The sequence below is a fragment of the Lithobates pipiens genome, unplaced genomic scaffold (assembly GCF_037356315.1).
Source record: "Lithobates pipiens isolate NorthernLeopardFrog02 unplaced genomic scaffold, aLitPip1_a1.2 Scaffold_25, whole genome shotgun sequence".
Classification (NCBI taxonomy): domain Eukaryota; kingdom Metazoa; phylum Chordata; class Amphibia; order Anura; family Ranidae; genus Lithobates; species Lithobates pipiens.
In genome coordinates, this window is record NW_027507787.1 from 6734774 (window position 1) to 6758641 (window position 23868).

Genomic DNA, 23868 nt, shown 5'->3' on the forward strand with positions numbered 1-23868 from the left:
GAAGAACTAAGGAAAATAATTAATGTTCCTTATTTTCTTTGCTTTATTTGTAAGGCTTAACACTGTTTTATGTAAGTCTATTTATTTTTTTCTGATGGGTCAAGGTTATTATCTTAACTGGTTCGACCCTTAATATCTATATTTCATTTTATTGTGTCACTATGCATGTCATTTTTGATCAGATATTTTTTAAAGAATTATCCATTTCTGTTTTTTAATAGAGTAGGAATGGGTCAGAACCTCTGCCCGCATTTTATAGACATATTTTTGCCTACTAGAGGGATTATCTTTCATTTCTGTATTGTCGTGTAGACAACACACAAGAGGAAATCACTGCAGTAAAGATATAGAAAGCAACAGTAACACTTTTTTTTGCAGAATTTAGAAGGTTTAGGACCTCTATCAGGTATTTATTGCTGCACCACTGGGCACATTGCCCTTAACTCCTTGTGTGGTCATGAGGACAGAATAGGAAAGGTAATTTCTCCAACAGGGATGCAGGAATACAATACCCCAGTCTAAAAGTGGTTTATGACACTGATTACACAAATAGCACAAATGTTATTAGTATCAGAAAAATATTTGAAGCATGAATAAATCCTAAATATATATATACACAGTATATATTTTGTGTGTGTGTATATATACAGTATGTATATCTATATAGTAGTTTACCAGTCTTTAGATACGAAATAGTGGCTGTATTGGTTTTCTTTTTTCAGACTTTCTTTTTACCTGCTAATCCTGCATATTCCACACTTCCTGACCCTTTATGGCTATGCTCATTTCTCCATTGTATCTTTGGAGGGAACCATGGTTGTCCCACAGGCTGGATTTCAAACAAGTCGGCCTTTGTTCATATGCATTATATCTTGATTCAATAGAATTAGTAGTTCCCAGCTCACAGGAAGTGACAAGAACACTGCAGTTCTGGCAAGAAAAATTGATTTTTTGTATTGACAAATGCTTGAAAAATGAAATCTAATTCAGCCAACACAAAACACTAAATACAAATTCACTGCAATATATTACATTTTTGTTTTTTTATTTACATATTCAATATCTGTTCATCTCTTCATCTATGTGTAATATTGTAGATACTAAAGTGTAATATAATTTTAAATGTATACACACTAGCTGCTTTCACTTAATGTATACATTTATTGGTATATATTGTCACCCCTTAACATTGGACTTTTTTCTAAGATCTTAAGCAACTCTATAGCTATTTACAAAGTGATGCATAAGAAGACACAGAGAGCAGGTTACTCCACATCCTGTAAATGTGATTAGGACATCTTTGTAAAAGCTTAACTTCTGATTCATGATAGAGTATTGGTCTTATTTTCTTAGCTATATGATGCAATATAGTCAGTAAAATAGTAAGACTTTTGCTAGTGTACAAGAAAATAAATTGGATTTGCATGTTTTATGCCCCAGTTTATTTAAAGTGTTTGTAAACCCTCTCAATACCCAGTGAAGTGAGCATCCTTAGATGAAACACAGAGAGGAAACAAATCCTCCTACATAAGCTTTTTTTGTTTATCTGCAGTTTTCTCTTCCTTGCACCCCTTTCCAAAGGGCAGAATTGTGTTAAAATCGTTCTTCATCTGTCAGGCACAGAGGAGGGGATGAAGAGCTGCAGTTAAAGTATGTGAGAACTGATTGGAGGAAAGGCACCCACACCCCTCCAAACAGCACACAGGAGTGAAGGAAGATATTAGACAAATATTAGACAAACTTATTAGACAAACTGTGTGTCAAGCTCCCTCCTCCATCACAAATTTATCTTATGTGTCGGGAAAACTTTTCAGAAGTGAGACATGATGATAACAGAGGAATGAAGCACCAGAAAGAAACGACACTTAGAGCTTTGGGGAGAGATAAGTAAACACTACCGGTATGTCCTTAGTTCAGATTTCATGACTGAGGTTTACAACCACTTTAAGTAAGTTTTGAAAAAACAATTGCTAAACCTAAATGCAATGCAACATGTAAGTAAATATAATACTGTCTGAAGTAGCAACTCCAGATACACTTTTTAAAAATGTTCATTAAGTTGCAGTTGCAATCCATAAAAATCCATAAATGACTGCAACTTTAAATTGAACTTTAGTCAGAAAATTAAGTCCTTTTAGATCACTTCAGGCTGGCCCCTTTTGCAGATATAGCTATGTAAAACATTCAAATGAGTGGCTATACTCTTTTAAATCCACTAATACAGTGGTTCTCACCCTCAGTCCTCAAGTATCCCCAATGGGCCATGTTTCGGGAACTTCATTTAGATAAAATAGCTCTTATCAATACCATGTCATTGATATTGATTTAAAGCAGTTATGCAAAGTAAAGGAAAACCTGAAAACATGGGCCATTGGGGATACTTGAGGACTGAGGTTGAGAACCACTGTAGTAATACACTGTCTTACCCTGCAATGCGCATACTCAATTGCTCTATATTTTTAGGCACTTTGCCGAATTTGAAGAAGCCGATCCACCAACAGCCTGTAGATTTATTGTTGTTCAGAGGCTCTGGGCTTTCAGCAAAATGACAGCCTCCACCAAGAAGAAACAGTAACAATGCTAGAGGCAATTTACAGCACACACTAACTTTGGTAGCATAGTTATTAATGTGTATGTAGGTTTCATGCTAAAGAAGATATTTTTATGAAGTTGTTATTGGGTAAAGTTCCACTTTAATTAAAAAAATCCTATTGATGAATTCAAGATACATCTTTGATTCAGCTGGGCTGCCTTAAGCCCCATACACACTATCAGATTATCTGCTGAGTTTTTCCTTCAGATTTACCAAAACCATATAATATGAGGACAAACCTTAGGAGTTTCAATGTGTATGCAATCAGGCAGGCCCTTCTACTACATGGTTTTGGTAAATCTGAAGGAAAAACTCAGCAGATAATCTGATAGTGTGTATGGGGCTTAAGGCTATAAAAGCACACTATTGGTTCTTGTAAACTGCAGTGGAAGTAAGACGAGGGGTGTGAATAGCATATTTTCAAATATGCAAGAGATGCACTGTTAGGCTACAGATAAACATAGTGGAATTGCTGAATCACAGGCATTATATTAAAGTGGTTATAAACCTCTGAAACAAAAAGTGAACACCACAAATCCTTCTATAGCAGTGATGGCGAAACTTGGCACCCCAGATGTTTTGGAACTACATATCCCCTGATGCTCAACTACACTGCAGAGTGCATGAGCATCATGGGAAATGTAGTTCCAAAACATCTGGGGTGCCAAGGTTCACCATCACTGTTCTATAGTGTGTACTAGCCTCAATTGAAAGAACCTAGTATGATTTCAGTCTGCTCTCTCCTCCATCTGCTGTCTGCATAAGTCACCACTGACAGGTTATGCCAACATCAGATTTCCAGGGAATGTCTCCCCCCCCCCCTCCAGTATAGAGATGGTGACTGACAGCCTCAGTTGTGTATGTTGCCATATGAGACTCTGTAGGGGGGGGGGTCATTCCCCTCCCCTCAGGTCACAGATTATACTCGGCTCTATGCTGTGCAGTGTGTGATGTTCGATCCCCACCATCTGCCTGCTGGAGCTGAGAAATAACATTTGATCTGTGTACCTTGAACTGCTATAGAGGAGAGATCAGATAAATAGGTACAACTTGTGTAGGAGGATTTATTTAATTTCTGTGCATCACCTGAGAATAATCACATTGGTGGTTATGTGTAAGGGTTTACAACCATTTTAAGTGTTTCCAGCACTTGGACTTGGCAAGCAAATGATGAGTGTACTCAAGCAATGAAAAGTGGAGAAAACGAAGTATCTGTTCAGGGATCCCTATTTTTCAAAGTGAGACATTCAGATGCCTACTATCTCACTCCCTCGCCAGTGCAGACATCTTTTCCCGGTAGTCTTTGGAATATTCTGTCATCCTGATTTGCCGGACCAGAACGATGTAACTCATGTATGTGCAACTCAGTGTGCTCTCTGAAGAAGATTGTGAATAGGTAGGTAATTTTTTTTTTTTTTGTCGAAGTTTAGGAACCCATTGAGATTAACTGGTTTTCTGCAATATTTTGTCATAATATGTGACCTGATTCTCAACTAAGTTATAACAATGAGCAAAAAGAATTCTAGTTGGCCACACATCCAGTATAATTACCTTTATTTCAGCAAGTCCCCAAAAACATAACCAAAAACACAAATTGAGGGGAACAGCATCACTTTCAGGAAAATGCCATTTGGGTGAAACATATGTCGGAGCGTTGCGTGGGACTGTCACATTTTGGCTAAAAATCAGCGAGGCTTGGGATACATGCCAGCTTTATGCTGGCAGTGGTAGCATTATCCTATTCCATACACGCTGTATATGCAGGTGCTGGCTTTCAGGCACCAATACATGTGGGTGTAACTTACTCTTTATATACTACTAACCTATTTTAATAAAATACTACACCATGATACTTTTTATTCCATCACCCATCTAATTATCTCATGTATGAGTGACCTGAAAATTGGAGGAATCATTGTAGCTCACCCTGGGGGGGTGGGGGGTGCTAGCTTTTGAGAGAAACAAAGTGCATTTTGACCCCCCTAAAAAGGGGCCAAACACCTCTGGGGAGTTTACACCCATATTTCGAGCACAAGCATTGAAGGAATTGGAAAATTGCATGGAAAAGACTTTCTTGGTGTTTGGACTATATCACACTGGACTGCTTTTTTTTTTATTTATGATAGATTTTTTTTCACTTTTGTTAATATTTGTATATAAGCACCATACCTTTATTGTATTTGTCACAGATATAGTGAATGCAGGATCCTGGGTTTAGTAACACTTTCATTAAATTAGTTGTGGTTTAGAGCTACTTTGATAAGACATTCATCATGATTTGACCTTGCCTCAGGGCCTGGATCACTTGCCATCATCAAGGGGAAAATGAAATCTAAATTTTACGGAAATATGCTACAGGGTAGTGTCAAGGTGGCTGTCTGCCACCTGAAGCTTGGTAGAAGTTGGGTGATACAGCAGGGCAATGACCCTAAGCACCAAAGAAAAAATAGTGCTTTTTGGGGAGTGGCCCAGTCAGAGGGCCAGACCTTAATGACAAGAATGCCCTCAAGCCAGGCTTCCTACAAATATGTCCAAGCTGAAGCAGTTTTGTAACGAGGAATGGTCAAAAATTCCTCCTGAATGTTGTGCAGGTCTGATCCAAAGCTATAAATGCTTGCTTGAAGTCGTTGTTGCCAAGAGAGGTTTGGCCAGCTATCACCCCCAAGAGAAATTAGAATTGTTTTTGTGTTGTCAGCTTATGCTGTCTATTGTTTGTCTATTTTGACTGATGAAGATCAGATCACGTTTTATGGCAAATTACTGCAGAAAACCAGTCCTTTCCAAGATGTTCACATTTATTCTTGCCACTGTACCTGGTGTGGCTGGTTAGGAATGAACTACTTGGGCACTTTTACCCCTTTCCTGCTCAAGCCAATTTCAGCTTTTAGCACTGTCACAATTTGAATGATAATTGCGCAGTCATGCAACACTGTACCCAAACAAAAGTTTTTATCATTTTTTGGAGACAGAGCTTTCTTTTGGTGGCACTTAATCGCACTCGTTTTTTTATTTTTTACAAAAAAAAAAGAAAAAAGACCAAAAATTTAGAAAAAAAAGTTTTTTGTTTCTGTTTTAATATTTTGTAAATAAGTAATTTTTCTCATTCACTGATGTGCGCTGATGAGGCTGCACGTATTGGCACGGATGAGAAAACACTAATATGCATCACTGATGGGCACTGATATGCAGCACTGAGCACTGATAGGCAGTAATGATGGACACAGGTGGCAATGATTGGCGGCACTGATGAGCAGGCACTGAAAGGCAGCACTGCCTGGCATCACTGATGGGCACTGAATGATATCACTGCTGGGCACTGACTGACATCACTTTTGGGGCTACACTGATCATCAGAGCACTGATGATTAGTGCCCTGATTATCTGTGCAAATCTCCCCTGTGAGGAAATGCCACTGATCGGCTCTCCTCTCCTCTCTGTGGAGAGGAATTCTGATAACCGGCATGTCCTTGTTTACATGTGATCAGCTGTGATTGGACACAGCTGATCACCTGGCTAAAGAGCCTCGCCATTGGCTCTTTAGCCTGGGTTCACACTATTGTGAACACAGACCTTGCATGTGATTCACATCGTATTGCTGTGCAGATGACATGCAATGTCTGCAATGCAAACTCAGCCATGCAGTTGTATGGCTAAACTCACATTGGATTCGCATGAAAAAGGTGCACAAACCTTTTTTTCCCCGCACTGGAATCGTATCGCATGGGTGTTTACACCTATGCAATCTAATTCCTGTCCAAATTTACAGTTCGCACTGTGATCTGCGAACCAATCTAGGGGGGTGTCATTAACTTTGTATTGACACTCACAGCAGATTGCAGAGGGCAGTGTGAACTGCCTGCGAGGGAGATACGATGCAGGAACTGGCACTGGGGCCGCGCTGGTTCCCGCATGGTAATAGTGTGAACCCAGGCTTACTGAGATCGGTGATGCGGCATGTCCCAGGGACAGACAACACCACCAATCGCCATGCTGCGCAAACGCCGCAAGAGTGGGACGGTGTCATATGCGTCATCCCTGAACAAAAGAGCCACCTTGCGCCTGTCATATATATCCAAAGTATACAGCTGTACAAGAAGTCAAAAATAAAAGAAATGACAGCTATATAAGGACGAAGTGTCCACTGATCTACCTTAACATTCCTTTTAATGGAAGTCAAACAGATATAACATCACAAGTAAAACACAGGATCGCTGAATGACTTATAAGCATTTGGGGCCTAAAGGATACAGAAGGAGGGTGGTGTTTGCCCTTCATATACCCCCCAATAAAGGATAGAACATGTGTGCAGGTTTAAGGGAAGGGGGGTCTTTTTTTTTTTTATTCTTTTTTTTTTCTTCCTTCTTTCGTCCTCTTTCTTCCCTCTCTCTTCTCTTTATACGGAAGTGTGACTGAATGGTGGGAGAGGTTAAAAGATGGAGGCAAGGGGGAAGGGGAATTCTAATCATCATAGCACTAATCGATACTTGAAGTGTTTGTCTTATATTGTGCAATCCTAAAAAAAAATAGAAGAGGTGAGGAAGTTGCTGTTCAAATTGTAGGGGGAGAGGACAGCAGGAGGGATAGTAGCCAGAGTGTGCATAAAATAATCAATAAATGAAGATATTAGAGAGGAATAAGGAGGGATAGGGTGAAGTGGAAACAGAAGAGGTGGGTAAGAAAGGATAGGAAGGTAATTATAGTAGAGCAAAAGGTTAGAAAGTAGAGGATCGGTTTAAGAAGGGAGGTAAACTGCTAACTGGTTATGTAACCTGTTGGTCTGTTTTTTCCTTATGTGTCATATCGGAGGCTATATAAGATACTTTTGTAACGTAAATTAAATATTTAAACAAAAAAGGAGTAGGCGCTTTAGAGGAACAAAAATATTCACAAATCAATAAAGAGCAGTTAGTAAACAGCCTAAAATGGTGACCCTATAAAAGGTTGCTGTAGGTAACCCAAGGATCCTACTTATTATGGTATTTGGGAAGGGAGTCATGGATAAGGCGGAAATGGCTTTATATGCTGAATGGAGTGAACCCTAATGACTACTTGTTCTGTGACTATCAGTTATACATAATAGTAAATTTCGCAGCCCCTCATGAAAGGTCAGATCACTTTACAATATGCCTTTTGGGTCAAAGGGTGACGGAGGAACTACATATTAATGAGCTTAAAGAAAAATCCAGCCTGACGCTAGTGAACTGATGAATACGTTTCCCTACCCCAAAGGATTCAGGATCATTTAATCTATCTTGTGAGTACCTTTTTATGTTTATAGTTTTTATCAATAAAACACATTTCATGAAGACATATGCTTTCTAGGACCTGCTACAGCCATTTAAAGAGGACCTCCCCCACACTAATACAGTATTACACAGTAATATTGTAGTTGGTTTTTGTGCTCCTGCCATTCACATTTTGAAAAGTGTCACTCTGTGCAAGCAGATAATGCAAGCACAAAACGGAATGCATGATGTCATATTACGCATGCACTATACAACATTCTTCTTTTTTTTTTTTTAAAAGCCTTCCCCTAAAATCTTGTGGCAACACAGGTAGAAAGTTTGGGTTCTTTTGTATGCGCAAATGAGTTTAATGCCGTATGGCATATTGGGAGGTGAAGCACATGAAGTCTTGTATTTCATCCTACGCTTGTGCAGTATATGAATACTGCAAGATCTCATGAGATCTCACAGCTTGGGTACAGGACCTCCCTGAAGGCCCTAGTGACAGTGCCTTCAGAGGAACCAGGATGTGGATGCAAACAAGGAAATAAATCAAAAACTCTTTTTTTTTTCAGCGTTAGATGATTTCACATCAGCATGCAGTGATGATAACTTTTTATTTTTTATACAAATTGATTTTAGTGACAGAATAACTGTAGTATTCTAAGCCTCCTTTGGGCCCAGTATACTTTTGCCATCATCTTGTATAAAAGCAGTATATACTGTATAGAAAGTGCTATGTAACAAGCTGCTAGCGTAAATCAATTTTCACTTTTATTTAATGTTATACATTCTGGGTATGAAAAGGTCTTGATTTTTTTTTTTTTTAGAAAGCAGCCACAGCCCTCTGTCACTGCCAAGTACCACCTTAGTTTTGTTTCACCTGGATGTATTTAGCTGAATATAACTTAATGTTCAATTGGGATTTAAGCCCTGTACACATGGGCCGAATATCAGTTGAAATCAGCTGGTACAGTAGAAACTGGCCGACATTCAGCCCATGTCTACAAGTCCTTGCCCAATTGAGGCGAATCTGACGACCGGCTTCTGTCGAACGAGCATGCTGGAAAACCAGCAGCCAATCAGCACTCGCAGCTGAAGGCTGCGAACGCTGACCGCGTGTTCTGATTGGGGGGGAGTCCCCCTGTCAAAACACAATAGCACAGCAGGGAGATCGCTGAACTATCATCACATAGTTAAGTGAGCTCTTCATGGGCTCTTCAGTTTTTTTATTTATTCAGCCCGCTGGGAGTTTTCAGAAAACTTAAAGCCTGCTAGCAGCTTAAACTGACACAAATACATACTGTTTTATTTATTTTTTTCAAATAATTTCTTACTGTGTTTTTATACCTTCTTGTATTGTCCTCTGTGAACTCCAAACCAAGCAGTGCACTGCTCTTTGCACACTACACATCCCAAAATCCACAGTCCATAGTCCATCTCAGGAGCAAGCAAGTAAGAAAGGGCAGATAGGTTCCTACATATAGTGGGACCATGGAGAGCCAGTGTGTAAGAGGGAGTCGGGTCACAGCAGCACAAAAAAAGAATTTTGAGGGGTCTAACAACAATATAAGATACATTTTTGATTCAAGAATACATACTTGAAGATAACTTTTTCTTTTTAAACCAGAGTATAATGTCACTTTAGAGTTACATTCATTAACAAGATTCCACTGCCCCTATTGGTTGCTGAACCAATCTCTTTTGCTGCTAGGTCCACTGCCTATTGCAGCTTAATGGGGGGCATTTGGCAGGCGGCAAAAACACAGCTCAACCGCACATTTTTTCCACCTGCCAAATGCCACCCTTAAGCAGTAGTCAGGGTGCCGATGCCGTAATGCAGCAGTTTACCCAACTTGTAGCAATGCCCTCCGCCAAGTCATTAGTCATGTCAAAGCGGAAACTCCACAAAAGCCATACAACCTCATCCAATGCATGGGGCTGGGGCACAATTGTTGGTTGAATGGGGTTAAAACAGGTAGGGAGGACGTGTCTGTCAGGGCTGGGCTCTCAGCTCTCCCTTCTCAGTGCTCATGTTGCTCATCTGTTGGTTATTTGCCAGCGCTCATCATTCCACAGTGACTCACCTGGTGATCATTTCCTGCCTGTCTGTCAAGCCTACAGCCAGCCCCTTCTGGCTATTTAAACTGCCTGATTCATTCCTTCTGTGCCTTCACCTTGGTCAAACATATCTGGAGACTGTCGGGTGTGTTCCTGTTGAAAGACCTGCCTGGCTGATGTCCCTTCTGATTCCTGATCCTGCCTGCTGCCTCTCACTACGCTGATCTCGCGCTCCCTGATTTATAGGCTTGTTCTGACTATCCGCTTTGGCTACTAAGCCCTGGCTATGTTTTCACTACGTTTACTTACATGAACCATTTTTACCATTATATTAAAAGGTGTGATTTTACTGCATTTTCTGCCTCCATCTGATTCATGGTTCCTGACAGTAGATGAAGGCCAGGAATTCAGAAGATGCAGGCAATCCACCTAGTGGTAATATTTTTTCCAGGTCGAATGAGCAGGACCACAGTATGGATTAGTTTGCCATAGCGTTACAGATGCGCACTGCTCACCTGGATCCTCCCACTGTGACTGTTCTGGTACAACCTGTGTTGCAGGCCATCCCTGCTGCTGCTCCAGACTCTGTGCAGGCACTCGCCTCGAATATTACCTCTGTAAGAGGTATGTCTGATTCCACTCCGCTTCCCCAGTGATTTGGGGGCGATCCAGTTCAATGCACATGGTTTCTCAACCAGGTTGGGATATAGTTTGAGATGCTGCCCCAGGCATTCCCCACGAACAGAAGCAAAGTAGGCTTCGTTATTTCTTTGCTTTCTGATAGAGCCCTGGGCAAACCCTCTATGGGAGATGCAAAAAAGTTTGTGGCTTCCCTTAAACTATTTGACGTTCCAGCATGCTCCACTTCTGCTGCCAAGAGCCTCATGACCATCAGAGTATGAGAACTGCTGCCAATTACTCCATTGAATTTGGTATTCTGGCAGCAGAGGTCGCTTGGAACAATGAGGCTCTCATGGCTGCTTTTTCACATGGTCTGTCAGATAACATCAAAGATGTGATTGCAGACCAAGACATACCTACAGATCTGCAGAAGTTAATCACGTTAGCCATTCTCATTGACCCCAGACTCGAAGAGAACTTCCTTTAAGGATCACTTGCAGAAACAACCTGTACATTTGGCTCTGAACTTTACAGTCCCACCCTTGCCTTCCTCACCTTCCATGCCTCCTGGTACCAAGTCTGCCAGCAAAGTAGAACCCATGCAGTTGGGCTTCACACGTCTCTCTATGGATGAGAGGGCCTTTAGGAGGAGGAAAAGATTGTGCCATTATTGTGGCAAGGCGGGTCACTTTTTAAAGTCTTGTCTCACCGTCCAGGAAATGCTTGCACCTGAGGTCCTGTAGGTGATAAGACCTTAGGTGGCATTATGTTCCCAATTATCCTGGATACGACTCTAGTTCCGGTTACCCTTTCTTGGTATGATTCATCCATCCATACACAGGCGCTAATCGACTCTGGGACTGCAGGCCTATTCATAGTGCCTTTTGTGCCCAAAGCACTCAATTCCACTACAGCTCCGTGACACTCCACTTGCCATTGAGGCTATTGATGGTAGACCTCTACAGCCTGCCCAAGTGACTCCTGAGACTGCTCTGTTGACCATGGCCATAGGGGCTCTTCACCATGAGATAATTCGATTTTAAACCATTCCCTCACCTCATTACCCGGTGGTTATTGGTTATCCTTGGTTACAGAGGCACAACCCCTCTTTTAATTGGCTTTGTGCTGAGGTTTTTTCCTGGTCGCCACATTGCAGTTAAACATGTTTTCAGAAAGTGGTTAAGATCTTGTGCACGTCTTCACTCTCTTCTCAGAGGAGTATCGCAACTTTATCAATGTCTTTGACAAAGATCAAGCCGGTAGTTTTTCCTCCACTCCAGTCTTATGATTGTGCAATTGACCTTCAAACTGGTGTCATGGCCGAGTTTACCCTTTGTCTGAGGATAAAGCAATGGAGCGGTCTCTTCTCAGTGCTCAGGTTGCTCAGCTGTTGATTAATTGCTAGCACTCATCGTTCCATGGTGGCTCACTTAGTGATCATTTCCTGCTCGTGAGTCCAGCCTATAGCCAGCCCCTTCTGACTATTTAAACTACCTGGTTCATTCCTTCCATGCCTTTGCCTTGGTCAAACATATCTGGAGACTCTCTGCTGTATTGTTGTTGAAAGACTTGCCTGGCTGACATCCCTTCTGGTTCCTAATCCTGTCTGCTGCCTCTGACTACGCTGATCTCTGGCTTCCTGATCTACTGGCTTATTCTGACTATGCACTTTGGCTATGTTTTGACTATGTTTACTTATCTGTACCATTATTACCATTATATTAAAAGGTGTGAGTTTACTACATTTTCTCTGTCTCTGATTCATGATTTCTGACAGCGTTGTATAGCTTCCTAACAGCCTGTCAGTAGCCACTGAAGGAAGATCCGAAAGTGGATTGTGCTTCAGAGGCAATCAGTAGCACCTTCTTTTTGTTCTACTGGTCATATGCTTTCAGAAAATATATGGTTTTGGGGGGTCTTTTACAAACTCTGAAAGCTATAAGTGAAAAATTATAACCTTCAGATTTTTAGTTAAAGCGGAGGTCCACCCTAAAATGGACCTTCCGCTCATCGGAATCCTCCCCCCTCCGGCGCCACAATCGGCACCTTTCAGGGGGGAGGGGGGTGCAGTTACCTGGATAATCCAGGTACTACACCCACTTCCGGGATAGCTCTCTGCGGAAAGGGGCATAGATTACGCCCCTTTCCGCAAGTGCCCGCCCCCTTCCGCAAGTGCCCCGCTGCCTGCTGGGAAACACACGGATCCCAGAGGCAGCGGGGACCGTCCTTATTGCGCAGCGCGACTCGCGCATGCGCAGTAGGGAACCGGGAAATGAAGCCGAAAGGCTCCATTTCCTGATTCCCATACCCAAGATGGCGGCGGCAGCACCCGAGTGACGATCTAGAGATCGGCTTCGGGTGCCGACATCGCGGGCGCGCTGGACAGGTAAGTGTCACTATTTTAAAAGTCAGCAGCTGCAGTATTTGTAGCTGCTGGCTTTAAAAAAAAAAAAAAAGGCGGAGTCCCGGCGGACTCCCGCTTTAAGTCTGGATATTTACATTTTTGCATATGATTTTCACTATTTCGCAAAAAAGTACACATTTAAAATTTTTAAATATTTGTTATTTACTAATTCAAAATGGTTTGGCTTTTATATATAGCAGGAATTTAGTAAAATTGTGCTGTTTGTATCTGTTAATAATGATTTTAGTGTTTTTTTAGTGAAAATATTGTTTTGATAAACGTATGCAAATATCGCTGGGCCTCAAAAATCAGCACCTTCTTTTTATTCTACAGGTCATATATTTTAAGAAAATATATGGTTTGCAGGGTCTTTTACAAACTCTGAAAGCTGTAAGTGAAAAATTAAAACCTCCAGATATTTTGAGAAATGTGGATATTTACATTTTTGCATACGTTCATTTTTTTATCATATGCAAAAAAGTGCAATTTAAAATGTACAAATATATGTTATTTATTCAAGTCAGGCTAGGCTTTTATATTTAGCAGGGATTTTGGAAAATATGCTGTGTTTATATCTACTAATAATGATTTTAGTGTATTTTTAGCAAAAATATTGTTTGATAAACACTTGCGCAATTATCCCAGGGCCTTAAAAATCAGTAGCACATTCTTTTTATTCTACTGGTCATGTGCTTTCTGAAAATATATGGTTTAGCACAGGGGTCTCAAACTGGCAGCCCTCCAGCTGTTGGGGAACTACAATTCCCATGATGCATTGCAAAGCTGACAGTTACAAACATGGCTCCCTCAGGTGTAGTCTTGACACGGACGAATGAGGAGGTGAGATAGCTGAGCTCCCGGTCTCAGGTGACCTACCAGCCATATGAATCGGCTTTAACCTCACATTCACGGCTCTTCCAGCCCCGGTGGTAATGGGGAACACAGCGGACTGTTCTATTCCGACTGTTTCCAACATGGAATGGTCCCTGAGGCCAAATCCACAGACAGGGCCTCTACCCCGGCCGGGAACAAGATGGCACCGGACACCTGTAACCATGCTGCTCCGGATCCCACGGCAGCACAAAAAGGACAACACCATGATGACAATGACATGCCGCTGTTATCCCCTCCTAGTGACCTCTCTGAATGCATGCCTCGCTCCTTTATTATGTTCCCTGAGGAAGGGAATGGGACATTCCACCTGGACCCATACAACTCATTAGCAGTGGATGCTTCCCCACAGGGCCTCAACTACGGCCACAACAATACAACAGATTCACGGCTGCATGGTTCTACTGCACAGGTCACATTGAATACTATACTTAAAGCCACCCCCCCTGCACAATTGACAGAGCAGACTTTGTGGACCTTCCTGCAGCAACTGTCCACAAGAGCTGACTTTGAAGCCTGAGCAAATAGGGTAGAATCTGCACTAAGGGGAGAACTGCAAGTGCTTAAGCAAGAAGTGTCTGAGGTAGATGACAGGGTAACAGCACTGGAACAGGATAAAGGGGCAATGGCACATACAGTAGACCACCTTCAATCTGCCCACACTGACCTGTCTGATCAAGTCATACAGCTTCACATACTTCTTTACAGCCTTGAAAATCGTAGCTGCAGACAGAACATTCGGCTCCATCTTTAACAAGTATCCTGACTGCCCCCCAGACACAGAAGTTGTCATTGATGGGGTACACCATATCCCGGCCCTAGACTTACCTTTAAAAACAGACCCAAAGACGTACTAAGTTGCCTGCATGCCTACAAGCTTAAAGAAAGAATTATTCAACTGGCTTGGGGAGTAGGAATTCTTGCATTTAACGGGGGCCCTCTCCAACTCCTGACGGACATTTCCAGAACGACCGCGCTGATGTGCAGAGCCATGAAACTAGAGAGAATCATGGAACTAGGAATGTCCTACACATGGGGCCAACCATTCCACCTAAAAGTATGCAAAGGCAATTGCTCCTTTTCCGTTGCGTCACCCCTCGGAACTAACTGACCTATTCATCTTGATGAAGCCCTTACCAGTCCCCAATTGGCTCATTATTGATGTCCCATCTGATCCAGCAGGTGGTGCACCTCAAGGCAGACCTCAACGGACCCGAGACGATCACCAATCCCACAGGACAAGACAACGGGCACCACGAAATGATGAGCGACGCCGATGACCGTTCAACTTCCCCATGCTGTTTTCCTATACAGGGTTCAATAGACACTTGATGAAAAGGACCAACCCCCCTTACATAGAACTTTGCAGTCCCTCATGTGGAACCTGCCAGAATTCCTCCCCACCCCCATTGGCCTCATTATCCACAGATTTGGCACAATGGAATGGTCTATAGCCCTATCATGGTTCAGCCGATGTAACATGCTCAAAATGAATGCGATGCCCAGACTTTTATATCTATTACAAGCCCTGCTTATTAAGATCCCCCAAACATACTTTCAATCTGTTAGATCAGCCTTCACCAACTTTATTTGGCAGGGAAACCCCCCCACGACTGTGGCCTAAACTTAAGGGTTCTCCAGATCCCGCTCTTTACTATACTATATACTATACAGCTGTCCACATGAACAGGGTAGTAGACTGGTGTAAGCATAACGCCACCAAGCTATGGGTCTGTTTGGAACAAGATGCTGCACAGGTACCCATACAGGGCCTGTCTTGGGTAGGGAAAGGTCACACTACCCACCTCTTCCACCACCCCTTAATTGGACCCACCCTGATTCTAAAAGGTTCTTTAAACTTTCTTCACTCAGCAGTTTCCCATCACCAACACCGATAATAGGACATCCCAAGTTCGGTCCTGGATTGCCAGACCCAACATTTAACGAACACTCGCCACAGAAGGTCTTGCATGCATCTTATTTCCTCTGCACAAACGTCTGGTTTCCATGCAGAACCCTGTTTATGGGCTCGGGATCACAGTTGCTGAACCACTGGCAAGCTCACCAATTATCACATTTCCTGAACTCACTACCCAAGCCACACCTCTTTCAGAGGCCTCTCGGCCCATTTGAGGAGCTCTGTGTGGGGGATGGTCCGATAAGGAAATCCTTGTCCCTTTCATACGAAGCTCTACTAGATCTCCATGCACAATCTTAACCTCCCTTACGTTCCAAAGGGGAAAAAAAAACCTTCAGGTCATGTTAACGAAACAACAAAAAGACAGGATTCTCTGTTTCCTTCATAAATCATTGATATGTAGTAAGTACCAGGAGACCACTTACAAAATCATCACACGGTGGTATAGAAGCCCATCTGTACTAGCCAGATTATTCCCACAATTGAGCGATCGATGCTGGAGATGTGATTCCCACAGGGGCACACTTTTACACATCTTCTAGGAATGCCTGGGCATCCAGCCATTCTGGCTGCAAGTCCTCCAATTGACTCACAATATACGGATATCCCACTGTCTGGAAACCCTGCAGCAGTTCTTAACCTGACCCCTCTTTCCTGGAAAAAATACAATAAATCATCATAAAGCATCCTCTCCCTTACCTACCCCCAATTCATCCTTTTCTTCCCTTTTTTTTTCTTTTCCTATTATTTTTTCTTGAGCTCAAAAATTGATGCACTTTGTCATGGCCGAACACTGTTTAAGATGTAGTCCATCATCACTAGTTACTACTTTCTCAAAGTTTTCAAAATCTTTATTGATTGCACAAAACTGCTTTTTTTCAATCCTATAAACAGATAATGATAGATTGTGGTATTTACGCTGACTGCTATTACCCTAACTGTGATATAGCATGGACGATTATCTACCTGTAATTGTTATATTTTGTACATATGTCAATAAAAAGATAATAAAAAAAAAAGCATGACTCCCACAGGCAGAGGCATGATGGGACTTGTGGTTTTGTAAGAGCTGGAGGGCCGCCAATTTGAGACCCCTGGTTTAGGGCATCTTTTACAAACTCTGAAAGCTGTAATGGAAAAATTGCAAAAATAGTCCAGCCAGCTAAGTTTAACCACTTGGCGCCGGGTGGACGTCCTGGGACGTCCTCAGCTTTATGGTGTTATATCTGAATGATGCCTGTAGCTACAGACATTATTCAAATATTGGCTTTTTCAGCCGGCGATTCCCTGCACCATAAGAACGATCATAGCGGTTGTTCCATCGCTTGATCGTTCTTACGGGGACGTCCCCTCCCGCCGCCCTCCGGTGCTTCTACCGACTCACCACTTCAATCGGTAAATCGGACAGAGGATCTGCCGGCCCCCGGATGTTGATCATAGAGATTTACGGTGGACCAGATGGTCACCGGAGTCTCTATGATCATTCCGAGGCCGGGCGCGATGTTACTGTTGTCTACTGGAATAAAACATGTTAGAAAAATTGCTGCGCGAATAGCGTGCAAGATAAAAAGTTGCAACGACCGCCATTGTATTCTCTAGGGTCTTTGCTAAATATAAATATATATATATATATATATATATATATATATATATGATTGGGGGTTCTATGTAATTTTCTAGCAAAAAAATTATGAAATTTACATGTAGGAGAGAAATGTCAGAATTGGCCTGGGCGCGAAGTGGTTAAAAGTGGAACACAGGGCCTGACAGTGAAAGGGTTAAAGATGTAATGCACCATTTAGGGATCTAATCTGGAGAAAGAAAACCCCCCAGAATTAGATTTTAGTTTTTACAGTATCTCAAGGACCAGGGGGGCTTTTAACCCCTGCATATACTTTCTCCCAGCCCAAATTTAACATATTGCAGGGTGGGAAAGCCATGTCCCCTGGATATCCTCCTATGCCATACTCTCCACCTTGCTACAAGATAGGAGCTCACTCCAAGCCCTTGACTGTCAGTCCATGCCTACTATCCGTCTGGTACACGCCACCTCCATTTTGATGTATTAAGTGTGGCATACGGCCAATGCAGATATTTCTCATTACACCAAATACACCTCTCTATGGTCGAATGAGAGGCTTGTAGATCTCTCTTGGCTGGAGGGCTTTTCAAGATGGGAACTGGAGGGGGTCACTATTCTAGCCCAACTTTATTTTTGAAAACCCTCCAGCAACTGCCTTTTGGGTGCAAGGTCTGACTCCATCCTCCCCATTCTCCTCTGTGCTCATATTTGACTCACCTGCTCAAGTAGAGGCCACTAAATGCCTTATTTCACAGGTCTATGTGCAGTTATTGATAAAGTTTCATACTTCTTAAGGTGGGAGGAAGATTTGGATATGCTTACTGATGATCTTTGGGAGGAGGTTTTGCAAAATGATCAGTTGGTGTTGCTTTCACCAACTCAAAGGGTGACTCAACTTTTCATCTTACATAGAATATATTGGATGCTGGAATTCCTACACATAACTCACATTGTGCCAGATGTGCACAGTCCACAGGGTTACTTTGCAGTAAAGGGAGGAAGGTGAAAACCCCTCTAGTGTATTAATGTGCTTTACCAAATAAGAACGATGTGCATACAAACTATTTATTTTGTATTTATTATTTTTTACTTTTTTTTATTATTAACTATTTTTTTTGAGTAAAACAAATATAAACAACACTCACATGCACACGCTATTTATCCTTCCTAAAAATTAGCATTGACAATTTGCAAAGCTTCTAAATTAAATATACAGTGCTTTCAGATGTATTAAAACTTGCCAATTATAATCAAAATAACACTTCTCATCCTTAGTTTGAATGCCATATTGATGTAAAGAAAATACTCATAATTTGTGCAGTGTCCTCAGTACTCACTCATTTGCTCTTTCACATTTGGGAAAAAAAGCTAATAATTTTTGATTGCTAGGAAAAAATACAATAGGGCTATTAGATCATTGCAGCTGCCCCAAGAGTAACAACATTGACAAGAAGCTGGAAGTGTAATTAGCAAATAGTCCAATAGATTTTGCTTTGGTAAGTTTTAGCAACAACAAGATTAATGACAAGTATGTTGTCTGGCTGTATAAATATCTTGTCTTAACAAGTTTAACTCAATACAGACTGAGGAGTGGGGTTGTGAGCCACTCATTAGACCTGACCAGACATGAAAGTAAGAAGGACTGCACGATTAAAAATGGCAGCAGCTGAGGTCTTTGAGGAGCCACTGGGGTTTGGCCCTGATCATGTTTCTTCCAGCTTCATCCCCTAGACATCCCAGCACTTCTGATTAATTAGCATCTTGCATCTTGTTTTCTGATTTCAGGGCACTTGACGCTCGTTAAAGACCATTAGATCCTACTTGATTTTAGGTCCCAAAAGGATCATTAATTAAAGCCGCCGTGTTAGAAATGAAAGGAGAAACCTAGACTAGTCATACCTATAATTTTAATTGTTTTCCCTTTTAAGTATTTATACTTTAGTTATAATTTTTCTGAAGTTCACAATGTAGTTATCATACTTTAATATTTAACTAAAGATTATAGGTGTGTGTCATCTGCAGATATTAGGAAATGAGTTTAGATATTATTATGGATTGTTTAAATTAATGTTTTTGATATGCATGGATGATTTTGTCATTGAATAGGGGCTTTTGCTGATGAAATACAGTAGATATTTTTAAATGTTGTTTTTAAAGTACATACAAAAATTGTCACTAAACAATGATGTCCTTTGATTCAGTAGTTGCACCAGTGTGCAGTAGCATCCCCAAAATTAAGCACTCCTATAGTATCTTCTTCTAGTTGGCCCCTGCTGCTTTGGAAAAAAAAGTGCAAAAACCCCTATGCGTTCCAGCACATTGCTGGAGTTGTGCTGCCTGATTCTGATCACCTGCCCGACAGATTATAGTTGCAGTAGCCCACTTTTTCCCTCCCACCGACAACTGACATTACCCATCATCCCTCCCAGTGTCCAGGAATACAAGGGGCCCTATGACACATACTGCTGCTCTCTATACAGTGTTCAAAGTTCTTATCACTGTACATTTCATACTCATGAAGTTTTTCTTGTCTCAACATTTGTTAGTGGCTAAGTCGTTTCCAACTATTTTAATACATTTTTTGTATACAGAAGGTAAAAAGTGTATACACCACACGGCCTCATTCTGTGCACTGCACATTTCCTATTTTTGCACTGGCTCATTCTGTGCTTTACATAACTTATTCCACACTGCCTCATTCTGCACTGTGTAAGTCTTCCCACTCTGTTTAACCACACCCGTTTAAATTATGCTTAACATTCAATGCCCACTTTTTGCCGCATGCTGCATTCTCTTGCTCATTCAAGGGAAGCCAGTTTATGATATTGCATATGGCTGCTAGCCTTCCAATACTCTACAAAAACAAAAGCATGGTGATTTCTGTCCTTGCTGCTGTTGGAAAATTGTACTCAGATTGTGGGGCAGAGTCATATCTGGTGGGGGAAGTTATGCCTGGGTAACACTGTTTGCATGGTCTGTATTTTCACTTTGTGCCCGAAACATCAGCAGGGAACTGGAAACTTGACAAGAAGGTTTTTTTTTACTACTTCTGCCGCTATCCAAAACTAAGAAAAAAGTGTTGGTAGGACGTACACAGTAAGGAGGAGCTTAAGTGTATAAAGTGTAAATTACACTTATCTCCGCTTATCTGTTGAGAAACTGATGCTCTTTCTGATTTATTTATTTTTTTATTAGACTGCCCCGTAGACTTCTGTGGGGATGACTCCTTTAAGCAGCGGGGAACAACAATTCAATGTTTTTTTGATTTTTCTTTACAAATATTCCAAAAATATAAAAAAAAAAGGCCAAGATATATATCTGGACACTACAGAGCAGTCAGCCTAACATCAAAAGTATGTAAACTATTGGAGAGAATGATAAGGAACCATATAAAAATTTGCTCATAAAAATAGTACCAGTAGTAACAAGCATGGATTTATGAAAACTGTTCTTGCTAGACCAACTTATTAACATTCTATGAGGAAGTGAGTTGTAATCTGGATTAAGGCCTGTAGATGTGGTGTACCTGGATTTTGTCAGACTTTGATACAATACCCCACAAATGCTTAATTTAATAAATCAGGTCTGTTAGCAATGACAATAGTGTATATGCCTGGATAAAAAAAACAGGTTACAGGAGCATATCCAGAGAATGGTGATAAATAGCATATCGTCTTAACGGTCTGGAGTTGTGAATGGGGGTTTCTCAGGGCTCTGTCCTGGGACCAGTTCTGTTTAACTTGCTCGTAAGTGATATAGAGGCTGGTCAGTGTTTGAGGTCAATACAACTCTATGCAGGGTAATAACTTCACAACAGGATTTAGCAACTTTACAGGCCTTGATAAAACAAATGGGTGGGCAACTACGCAACAAATTAAATTTATTATTGAAAAAATGTAAAGTAATGCCTTTGGGGGTTAAAGATATTATGTTACTTGGGGAAAACCTCAGGGTGGACTCAAGGATGGAAAAGGATCTGGGGGTCCTAGTAGATCAGTCTCGGCAAAGTGGGCAATGTCAAGCTACAGACAAATCTAGCAGACTACTAACATGGGTTTTTTTCAGGAAATGACTGGTCAGTACTCTCGTGGAGTAATGCTGATGGAAGCGTGGCACGTTGATGCACTGTGTGGAAGTTGGATGAGAAGCAGTTAAACCTTAAACTGCATAAGGGGTTCTTTACTGAGTGCTTTCACACTGGAGCGGTGTGCTTGCAGGACAGTTAAAAAAGTCATGCAAGCAGAATCTTTGCAGCGCTGTATTAGCAGTGTATACACCGTTCCTACAGTGCCCATTGAAATCAATGGGGCAGCGCCGCCAAAGTACTGCTGCAGCAGCGCTTTACAGATGGTTTTAACCCTTTTTCGGATGCTAGTGAGGGTAGCGCTGCTAAAACGATGGTAAAAAGACGGTAAAGCGCCGACAAATTGCGCTGCTAAAACAACGGTAAAGTGGCACTAAAAATAGCGCCACTCTACTGCCGATGCCCATCCCAGTGGGAAAGTAGCCTTAGAGTGGTAAGGATGTGGAACTCCCTACCACAGGTGTCAACATACTGTAGAGTGTTGATAATTAAAAAAAAATAGTTTAGATTGGCATCTTATTGAACACAATATACAGGGATATGGGAAATATTAGTGACACGCACGCACATATGCATCAAACTGGATGGACGGGTGTCTTTTCAATCTTACCAACGATGTAATTATAATATAAACAGAAAAACACACCAACAAATGTGTGGTAAAGAGAAAATAGGCAACATTTGAAAATCTCCATAAATCGCTTACCTTTCTATTGTAGTATTTAGCTAAATAAATGAATAGAAGTAAAACCTGTATTTGGTTTTACCAATGCGTAATGTGGTTGAACAGTAAATTGTTTTGTACATTATCAGTGGCCCTTTTTTTTTATTTTTTTATTTTTTTTTACAAGTTCATGTTTTGTCTCTGACATATTAATACTCATTCTAATCAGTTTGAAGTGTAGTAACTCTTTTTCAGTTATAATCATAACAGAATTGAGCCATTCATTTTTTAATTAAAAATATATTGAAGAATACTGATTGGTAGCTATGAGCAACAATTTCACTTTAGTTCAAATTTTCTTTTCTCCACTTGTAAGGCAGAAGAATTTTCAGCAATCTGCACGCACTCCATGTGGCCACCAGATGGTGCCATTGTCATTCAAACATTCCTTTTTGTGTTTTTCATTTCTTTTTTTTTTCTAGAAAGGGTCCTGTTTGAATGGTCTTAGACAAGACTTTGCACAGAACGCAGTGAAAAAAAAATCTCCTTAAACACGTGTCTATTATATTGCTGTTTTGCCCACTGTGATAACTGTTCGGTACATTTTACCGTTAGTTTTATGTAGTTATTATTCCACTTTGTGATCTATTCTGATCTATATACAATTAATATTTTTTTTAAATGGTAAAAGTTTATTGAACATTGTCAGTACAAAAACAGGGTACAGAAAGGAGGAGATAAAGAGATATGATCAAATGAATGCACTTTCACTAATCAGCCACACCAGTGGACCGGGACTGGACCCTGCAAATTCCAATGCTGTGAGGGGGATCACTGTGCAGAACAAGGGGTTGACCTGAATATGGGGTAAGCAAGATTGGATATCCAAGATATTCTGTGTACCAGGAGTAAAGGTAAAGTAGATGATAGATTAGTGAAGGGTAATAAAGGAAAAAAGGTATGAGGGGACAGGGAGGTGAAAGGCGAGTAAGAAGGGAAAAGGGAGTGCAGGGTAACTGCTTAAAGGATTAGCCTCTAATCAATGTCCATAGGGTAGTGACTGGTAGTATTAGAAAAGAGCAGAAGAGCCTTTGTGGCACTGTAAGCTGTGACTGAGACTGTGTGCCGGAAGTAAGGAGAGCCAGCAAGGGTCTGAGACAGAAAAATAGCATATTTCAAGCAGTATTAAACCCAAAAGAAAACATTTATTAAATCCCAATTTACCAATTTTTATGTTGGGTTCACACTATTGTGAAATGGATATGGGTTTCTCGCATCTAATTCAATGAAGCTGGCTCACACATCTCCAGGGCAGCCGCAGAGCACACAGCAGAATGGTGGGTCCTGTGCGTCTTTTGCTCAGTTTCAGGGCAAAAATTCTGTTCTAAAACAGGGACCCCCTCACTGTGCCCCGCACCCCACACATAATGTGAACCCAGCCTGAGATATAATGGGTGCATTCATTTTGTTTTTAAGCTTTCTTTCTTTTATTTTCATCTGGTGATCCAGTCAGTAAGTCTGTTCTCCTGAAAATGTAGCAGTTAAAGTGCTTGGGACAAACCATTTACCACTGATAGGTGTGCTTACACTGATTAGAATTTATTTATGTAAAACCTTTATCCCAAAAGGAAAAAGCTGATGCTGTAACTGCAGTGTAAGCTGGAGTTTGACTTGAATTTTTTAGTGCATCTACAGCGCCTTGAAGAAGTATCCATAGCCCTTCAAATTGTCCACATTGCCCTGCTTGTCAGTTTAGGTGATGTCTTGGTAGGTTTGCAGTTGTGCCATACTTTTTCCATTTTCGGATGATAGACTGAACAGTGCT

General features: G+C 41.3%; 1 protein-coding gene across 28 annotated transcripts in view; it reads left to right on the forward strand.

Moving 5' to 3' along the window:
• KCNMA1 (potassium calcium-activated channel subfamily M alpha 1) overlaps nucleotides 1-23868 on the forward strand; it is a 908686-nt gene that overhangs the window by 672109 nt on the left and 212709 nt on the right. The window lies entirely within an intron of this gene.